The following is an 8461-nucleotide window of genomic DNA, read 5'->3' on the forward strand; positions in this document are numbered from 1 at the left end:
CCGTGAAGGGACGACAATGTCGCAACAGTTCCTCTAATGTTTCACGACACTTTGGGCTAATTTACGTGATACCTGGTTTCTCAGAGAGGAAGGGGAAGAATTTCAGGTTTGGCATTAAATCTTTCCAAATGTGAGATGTTTGTTTTGAAAGGAGCTGTCAATCCAGCAGATTGTAAAATCTCTGAAAAAGATACTGTAACCTACCTCGGTGTAAAGATCACCAAAAATCTTAAGGCTGTGAATGATCTTAATTTGAACCCTGTAACTGAATCTGTCAACAACAAAAAATATCCTCATGGTTAGGGAGGGATTTAACTCTTCAAAGAAGGGTGGTTTTAACCAAAACTGAGGGGCTATCTCGTGCATCCTATCTTTTTTCATCTATTGACATTCCCAAATCCACTTGATGTACCTTAGATAGGCTTTTGTACAACTTAATATGGAAAAACAAGCCACATAAGATAAAAAGAGATGTTATCACCAACAGGGTTTGTGATGGCGGTCTAAATGTCTTAGACTTCACTCTCTTCAATCAGATATCAAAGGTCAACTGTCCGGGGGTCAGATATCAAAGGTCAACTGTCCGGGGGTTTCTTCGGATGGGGCCACAGTGTCTCCTGACCGCTCCTGTCTCAGCGTCCAGTATTTATGCTGCAGTAGTTTATGTGTCGGGGGGCTAGGGTCAGTTGGTTATACCTGGAGTACTTCTCCTGTCTTATCCAGTGTCCTGTGTGAATGTAAGTATGCTCTCTCTAATTCTCTCGTTCTCTCTTTCTCTCTGAGAACCTGAGCCCTAGGACCATACGTCAGGACTACCGGGCATGCTGACACCTTGCTGTCCCCAGTCCGCCTGGCCTTGCTGCTATTCCAGTTTCAACTGTTCTGCCTGCGGTTACGAAACCCCTACCTGTCCCAGACCTGCTGTTTTCAACTCTTAATGATCGGCTATGAAAAGCCAACTGAGATTTATTCCTGATTATTATTTGACCATGCTTGTCATTTATGAACATTTTGAAAATCTTGGCTCTCTCTAATTTTCTCCTTCTCTCTTTCTTTCTCTCGGAGGACCTGGGCCCTAGGACCATGCGTCGGGACTGCCACCCGTGGTGACTCCTTGCTGTCCCCAGTCCGCCTGGCCTTGCTGCTATTCCAGTTTCAGCTGTTCTGCCTGCGGTTATGGAACCGCCACCTGTCCCAGACCTGTTGTTTTTCAACTCTTAATGATCAGCTATGAAAAGCCAACTGAAAATTATTCATGATTATTATTTGACCATGCTTGTCACTTATGAACATTTTTGAACATCTTGGCATAGTTCTGTTATAATCTCCACCCGGCACAGCCAGAAGAGGACTGGCCACCCCTCATAGCCTGGTTCCTCTCTAGGTTTCTTCCTAGGTTTTGGCCTTTCTAGGGAGTTTTTCCTAGCCACCGTGCTTCTACACCTGCATTACTAGCTGTTTGGGGTTTTAGGCTGGGTTTCTGTACAGCACTTCGAGATATTAGCTGATGTACGAAGGGCTATATAAAATAAAATTGATTGATAAAAAGCTACATAAAAAATCCTCAGTTTCTGGAATATTATACCTTATTTTGTTTTTCAGAAGTTCAGAGGGTTTAATTTTTTACTACAATGTCCATATATTGTGGGTAAACTTCCTGTGAAACTGGCAGCTTTTCACAAGCAGGCTTTAATATATAAACACAACTTTTCACCTCTTAAATGTTTTATATGGAACAATGGGTCGATATTACATAGAAACAAGATGTTATTTAACCATAAATGGTTCTCGAAAAACATTGTCCTTGTCAGCCAATTAGTTAATATTAGTGGGAATCTATTTACACGGAGAGAATTTATGGAAAGATACAACTTTGAGGTTTCAAGCAAGGAATATGACACTGTTATTAAAGCTATACCTAGTGGGATAAAAACTTTACTTCAGAATAATGCATATTTTGGAATATCTCCGATTGTAAGCGATATCCAGGTGAATGGCATTGGTCTACTAGATATGAAATTCAACAATCATTTATTAAGGGATATTTTCTACAGGAAGTCTATTCCCTCTGCGATATTTTGTTGGGCTTCATCGTTTGATGTAAACTTGGCTCACTCCACACAAATTTATGGTGACCAATAAAGTAAAGGAGATCTCCTTTAAGATTATCCATAGATTCTATCCGTGTAATAGGTTGATTTCTAAATATATACCTGATGTTACCAGTGAATGCTTTTTTTGTGAACTAGTAACTGAATCTATTGAACACTTATTCTGTCATTGTTTATATAGTGAAGTGTTCTGGACTGATGTAAAACTATATCTTGGCCTCAAATTGCATACAACCATTGACATTTCTAAGTTTGGCATATTATTTTACTACACTGATTCCACAATTGAACGTGAGGATGTCATAAATCTCTTTATTTTATTAGGAAACATTTTCATACACAAATCAAAATTTATGAAGAAAAAGCCCCTTTTTATTAATATTTGTATCTGATTTGGAAAACTATTTAGAGTATTTAAAACATATACAAAACAAAATGTAAAAAAAAAAAATATTCGCTATATATTTGAATTGATATAATGTGGATTAGTAAAAAGGAAAAAATCTAATTTCTTTGTGGAATCCCTCTGGCTGTTATGTTTTTGTTTTGCATGTTACTGTTAATAAAAAATGGAAAAATTAAAAATCTGCTGTCATTTAAAAAAAAATATATACTGTATATTAAGAAGGGAAGAGAGAGGCCCAACTCGGGGGGAAATATGTCTCCCTCCAGCAGGTAGCGTTTTTTCGTTGTTTCGCCCATCAAGCAAGGAGTTTTTGTATGGAGGTCAATGAGAGAGTGTCGAATTTGGTCAACAATAAAGAATAGTTGCTTATTTTCTACCTGAGGTTTATTTGATCTAATAGATGTTTCGTAATGCTTAAGTTGTTACGAGTGTACTGATATAAGTAGGACACGTAACATCCTGACAACTTTGAGAAAAAACACTTTATATCGGGGTTGTCTCGAGATGGATATGCATATTCATGGTATGGGGCTAGTAGCATAGCATCTCTCTCCATTAAATACATGCGGCTGATGTCAACAACCCTCATCAAATTAAAAATTGTCAAAGACTAGCCTACCTTTTTTTACGGTCTGATGCCAAGCAGTTGTCATACCAGGCGGTGATGCAACCGGTAAGGATGCTCTCAGTGGTGCAGGTGTGGAACCTTTTTGGGATCTGGGGATCTGTGCCAAATCTTTTCAGTCTCCTGAGGTGCAATAGGCATTGTCGTGCCCTCTTCACGACTGTCTTGATGTGTTTGGACCATGATAGTTTGTTGGTGATGTGGACACCAAGGAACTCAAAGCTCTCAACCCGCTCCACATCAGCCCCGTCCATGTGAATGGGGGCGTGTCCAGACATCCTTTTCCTGTTGTCCACGATCAGCTCCTTTGTGGCATCTCCCTCAACGTGATCAAGACAATGCCAGGTCTCTGACCTCCTCCCTATAGGGTGTCTCATTGTTGTCGGTGATCAGGCCAACCACTGTCATGTCGTCAGCAAACTTAATGATGGAGTAGTGCTTGGCCACACAGTCGTGGGTGAACAGGGAGTACAGGAGGGGACTAAGCACACACCCCTGAGGGGCTCCCGTGTTGAGGATCAGCATGGCAGATGTGTTGTTGCCTACCCTTATGACCTGGGTGCGGCCCATCAGGAAGTCCAGGATCCAGTTGCAGAGGGAGGTGTTTAGTCCCAGAGTCCTTAGCTTAGTGATGAGCGTTGTGGGCACTATGCTGTTGAACACTGAGCTGTAGTCAATGAACAGCATTCTCACATAGGTGTTCCTTTTGTCCAGGTGGGAAAGTGTCCCCAGATCCTTAAAAAGTTATACGGCTGCACCATCGAGAGCATCCTGACCGGTTGCGTCACCGCCTGGTATGGCAACTGCTCGGTATCTGACCATAAGGTGCTACAGAGGGTAGTGCGAATGGCCCAGTACATCACTAAGGCCAAGCTTCCTGCCATCCAGGACCTACATAATAGGCGGTGTCAGAGGAAAGCCCATAAAAGTGTCAGAGACTCCAGTAACCCACAGTCACATAGACTGTTTTCTCTGCTACTGTAAGGCAAAAGGTACCGGAGCGCCAAGTCTAGGACCAAAAGGCTCCTTAACAGCTTCTACCCCCCCCCAAGCCATAAAACTGCTGAACAATTAATCAAATGGCCACTGGACTATTACATTGACCCCTACCCCCCATTTGTTTTGTACACGGCTGCTACTCGCTGTTTATTATCTAAGCATAGTCACTTCACCCCTACCTACATGTACAAATTACCTCAACTAACCTGTACCCCCGCACACTGACTCGGTACCGGTACTCCCTGTATATATCCTCGTAATTGTTATGTTATTGTGTTACTTTTTCTTATTTTTTAATTTTTTACTTTAGTTTATTTGGTAAATATTTTCTTAACTATTCTTGAACTGCACTGTTGGTTAAGGGCTTCCATCCTCCCTCGAATGTGGTAGTAGCTGTAGAAAATGGCGACAGTAGGATTTTGAAACTAAAGAACAGTTTAATTGTTTGTATTTACCACCACCGAACATTTTGAAATATCAAATATACACTAGTGGCACAAGATAGATTATGCATTAATTTGTTGGCCTTGATTTTGAATCATGTAGAGCGATTCCATTGGTTCTTGAGCAAAACCCCCACCCATGTTACCACGCAGAAAGGAAAAGGTATACTTGGTTAGTGGGCTTGTCGCGTCTACTTTATCATCAAGGCCACTCCATTAATTGTCATTGTTGTTGGATGGGGGAAAAAACCCTTCTCTACTACAGATAGTTTTTTACTGTGACTTATCTTGTTTGTTTGTAACGTTACAGTTTTCCTTCTTGTGTTACATGTTAACATACAGACTATTGACTATTTAGAATTGATTAACAGGGCAAGATGGCATACTGAACACAGCGGTGCAGATCGCCTCATAAAACATAATATTCAATATCTGTAAGTTTGACTATATATTAGCATTTCACTCCACATACTTGTGGGTAATAACCTTCAATCTGGATAACAACACAAAACAAATTATAAGGCTAGGGAAATGTATTGACCAATATTACAAACAATAACCAAACATGGCAGAGAGTAAACATGGAGAACTAATCCCCAAAAGAAAATGTGACTCCTTGGCGGACACAGATAATTTATGCTTTTCACCACCCAGAATTGTAAGGGTGGAAACCAATCTGTTAATGTCGATAAATGATAAACTGGGCATACTTGAATTAGTCAGTAAAGTCAGTAAAAAGCCTCAAGATTAGTGACGAAAAAACTGCGACAATGGCGGTGGAAACAAACAAGCTAAAAGGTACAGTCAATAAGATGGAAACGGACGTTAATGAACTTAAAAAGGAAAACATGTTTTCAAGTGAAGCCTTACTTGACATACAGACTCGATCTATGAGGTAAAATCTGGTAGTTACTGGTATCGAAGAAAAAGAAGGCGAAAATCCTGAAATCGTGGTGAAATAATTATTTCTTACTTAACTACAGATCCCAGGCGATGTTGTCAACAAAATCCAACTGAACATGTACACCGTTTAGGACAGAGATGACAGAGATATGAGCGCCCAATCGTTGCCACATTTTTATTCTTTAAAGATAAAATAATGGTTAAAAGCCTGGTTAAAAGACTCACTGGCACGAAAATAAGCATGAATGATCAGTCCAGAAAGAAATTGCAGAACGAGAAAAGTTCTGTATCCACTTTTCAAGGAGAATAGATTAAAGGGGAAATGTATAGCTCTCATAGTCGATAAACTGTATATTGATAATAAATGTTCCGAGACACCAAGAGTACTCCATGCTCCTCTAAATATTACAAAGTTCCCATAGTGGAGTCGAATAATGGAACACCCAATACTATCCATGGTAGGGATTTCTTTAATAAAAAAAAAATACAGTATATACAGTGGGGAGAACAAGTATTCGATACACTGCCGATTTTGCAGGTTTTCCTACCTAAGCATGTAGAGGTCTGTAATTTTTATCATGGGTACACTTCAACTGTGAGAGACGGAATCTAAAACAAAAATCCAGAAAATCACATTGTATGATTTTTAAGTAATTAATTTGCATTTTATTGCATGACATAAGTATTTGATCACCTACCAACCAGTAAGAATTCCGGTCTGGGGCTCCATGCAAGATCTCACCTCGTGGGGCATCAATGATCATGAGGAAGGTGAGGGATCAGCCCAGAACTACACGGCAAGACCTGGTCAATGACCTGAAGAGAGCTGGGACCACAGTCTCAAAGAAAACCATTAGTAACACACTACGCCGTCATGGATTAAAATCCTGCAGCGCACGCAAGGTCCCCCTGCTCAAGCCAGCGCATGTCCAGGCCCGTCTGAAGTTTGCCAATGACCATCTGGATGATCCAGAGGAGGAATGGGAGAAGGTCATGTGGTCTGATGAGACAAAAATATAGCTTTTTGGTCTAAACTCCACTCGCCGTGTTTGGAGGAAGAAGGATGAGTACAACCCCAAGAATACCATCCCAACCATGAAGCATGGAGGTGGAAACATCATTCTTTGGGGATGCTTTTCTGCAAAGGGGACAGGACGACTGCACCGTATTGAGGGGAGGATGGATGGGGCCATGTATCGCGAGATCTTGGCCAACAACCTCCTTCCCTTAGTAAGAGCATTGAAGATGGGTTGTGGCTGGGTCTTCCAGCATGACAACGACCCGAAACACACAGCCAGGGCAACTAAGGAGTGGCTCCGTAAGAAGCATCTCAAGGTCCTGGAGTGGCCTAGCCAGTCTCCAGACCTGAACCTAATAGAAAATCTTTGGAGGGAGCTGAAAGTCCGTATTGCCCAGCGACAGCCCCGAAAACTGAAGGATCTGGAGAAGGTCTGTATGGAGGAGTGGGCCAAAATCCCTGCTGCAGTGTGTGCAAACCTGGTCAAGAACTACAGGAAACGTATGATCTCTGTAATTGCAAACAAAGGTTTCTGTACCAAATATTAAGTTCTGCTCGTGGATAAAATGCAAATGAATTACTTAAAAATCATACAATATGATTTTCTGGATTTTTGTTTTAGATTCCGTTTCTTACAGTTGAAGTGTACCTATGATAAAATTACAGACCTCTACATGCTTTGTAAGTAGGAAAACCTGCAAAATCGGCAGTGTATCAAATACTTGTTCTCCCCACTGTATATCTGAATAATTTACGTGTTGATACAGGGCTCATACGTGAAAGTATTGTTACTGATTTTTTAAATCTTTCACAGTCGCAGTGATTCTGATTATGAGCCGCCAATGTCTAGGTGTCCATCTCCCTCTGAAGCTGGTTCATCCAGCCGGAACCCTGCTGTCTCCGGCTCCACACCTACCCGGCCATCTAGAGGTGTGAAGTCAGTGACAAAGAAGCGGAGGTGGGGAAGAGAGAAACTTGCAGACAGAGGGCCAGAGGGTCATTGGCACTCTGTGTTAGAAGATGATGTGGAACCAAATCCACCCATTTTTAGACCCAAAAGGCAGCCAGGACCTCAACTAGACATGGCTGCAAAGTACAGCCCCCTTCAACTTTTTCCAACAGTTTTTCACCTCGTCAGTTGTTGATTCCCTGGTGTCGAACACCAATAAGTACGGGGCTAAGAAGCAGGCAGGAAAGAAAGAGGCATGGAAGACCATTTCCATGTCAGACCTTTTCTGCTACTTTTCAATGGTCATTTACATGGGGCTGGTGAAGTTGAAAACTCTAAGGGACTACTGGAAAGCGTCAGCTCTCTATCAACTGCCTTTCCCCATGACTGTCATGTCTTGTAAAAGGTTTCTGACTATCTCACGGGCGCTTTACATCAGTGACCCAGAAGTTGATGGGGAGAATAACAAGAAGAGAGGCACACCAAGGTTTGATAGGCTCTGCTAAATCAAACCTCTCTACCCCAACATCGCTGAGGCCTGCAAGAACTCTTTTCAGCCTGCAGAGAACCTGTCCATCGATGAGAGGATGGTAGCCTCAAAGGCCAGAATCAGCCTCAAACAATACGTGCATAACAAACCAACCAAATGGGGTTACAAACTGTTTGTTTTGGCTGATTCTGTGTGTGCCTACACGTGCAATTTTTTTGTTTATGAGGGGAAAAACAGTTTTGCTACCGGTAATGGACTGAGTTATGATTCCGTTATGGAGTTATTGGATTTTCAACTGCTGGGGAAGGGCTACAAACTGTTAGTGGACAACTTCTACACAAGCCCTACCCTGTTTACATATGTGTGGGATGTGTGGGCTTGTGGCACCATTCGGACCAACAGAGTGGGCTTTCCAAAAACAAAGGTGAACGACATGCCTAAGCGGGCTGAGCGGGGTACCATACGATGGATTCGTGAAGATGGCCTGCTCTTTGTAAAGTGGATGGATACCAGAGAG

General features: G+C 41.9%; 1 long non-coding RNA gene across 1 annotated transcript; it reads left to right on the plus strand.

Annotated features, from left to right (window-relative positions):
• Positions 1–55: 55 nt before the first annotated feature.
• On the plus strand, positions 56–2893 carry LOC129823214 (uncharacterized). Its single transcript, XR_008754583.1, has 2 exons — positions 56–106; positions 537–2893. It is a non-coding gene; the product is annotated as an uncharacterized LOC129823214 (long non-coding RNA).
• The last annotated feature ends 5568 nt before the right edge of the window (positions 2894–8461 follow it).

This window comes from Salvelinus fontinalis, chromosome 2, assembly GCF_029448725.1.
Source record: "Salvelinus fontinalis isolate EN_2023a chromosome 2, ASM2944872v1, whole genome shotgun sequence".
Lineage (NCBI taxonomy): Eukaryota > Metazoa > Chordata > Actinopteri > Salmoniformes > Salmonidae > Salvelinus > Salvelinus fontinalis.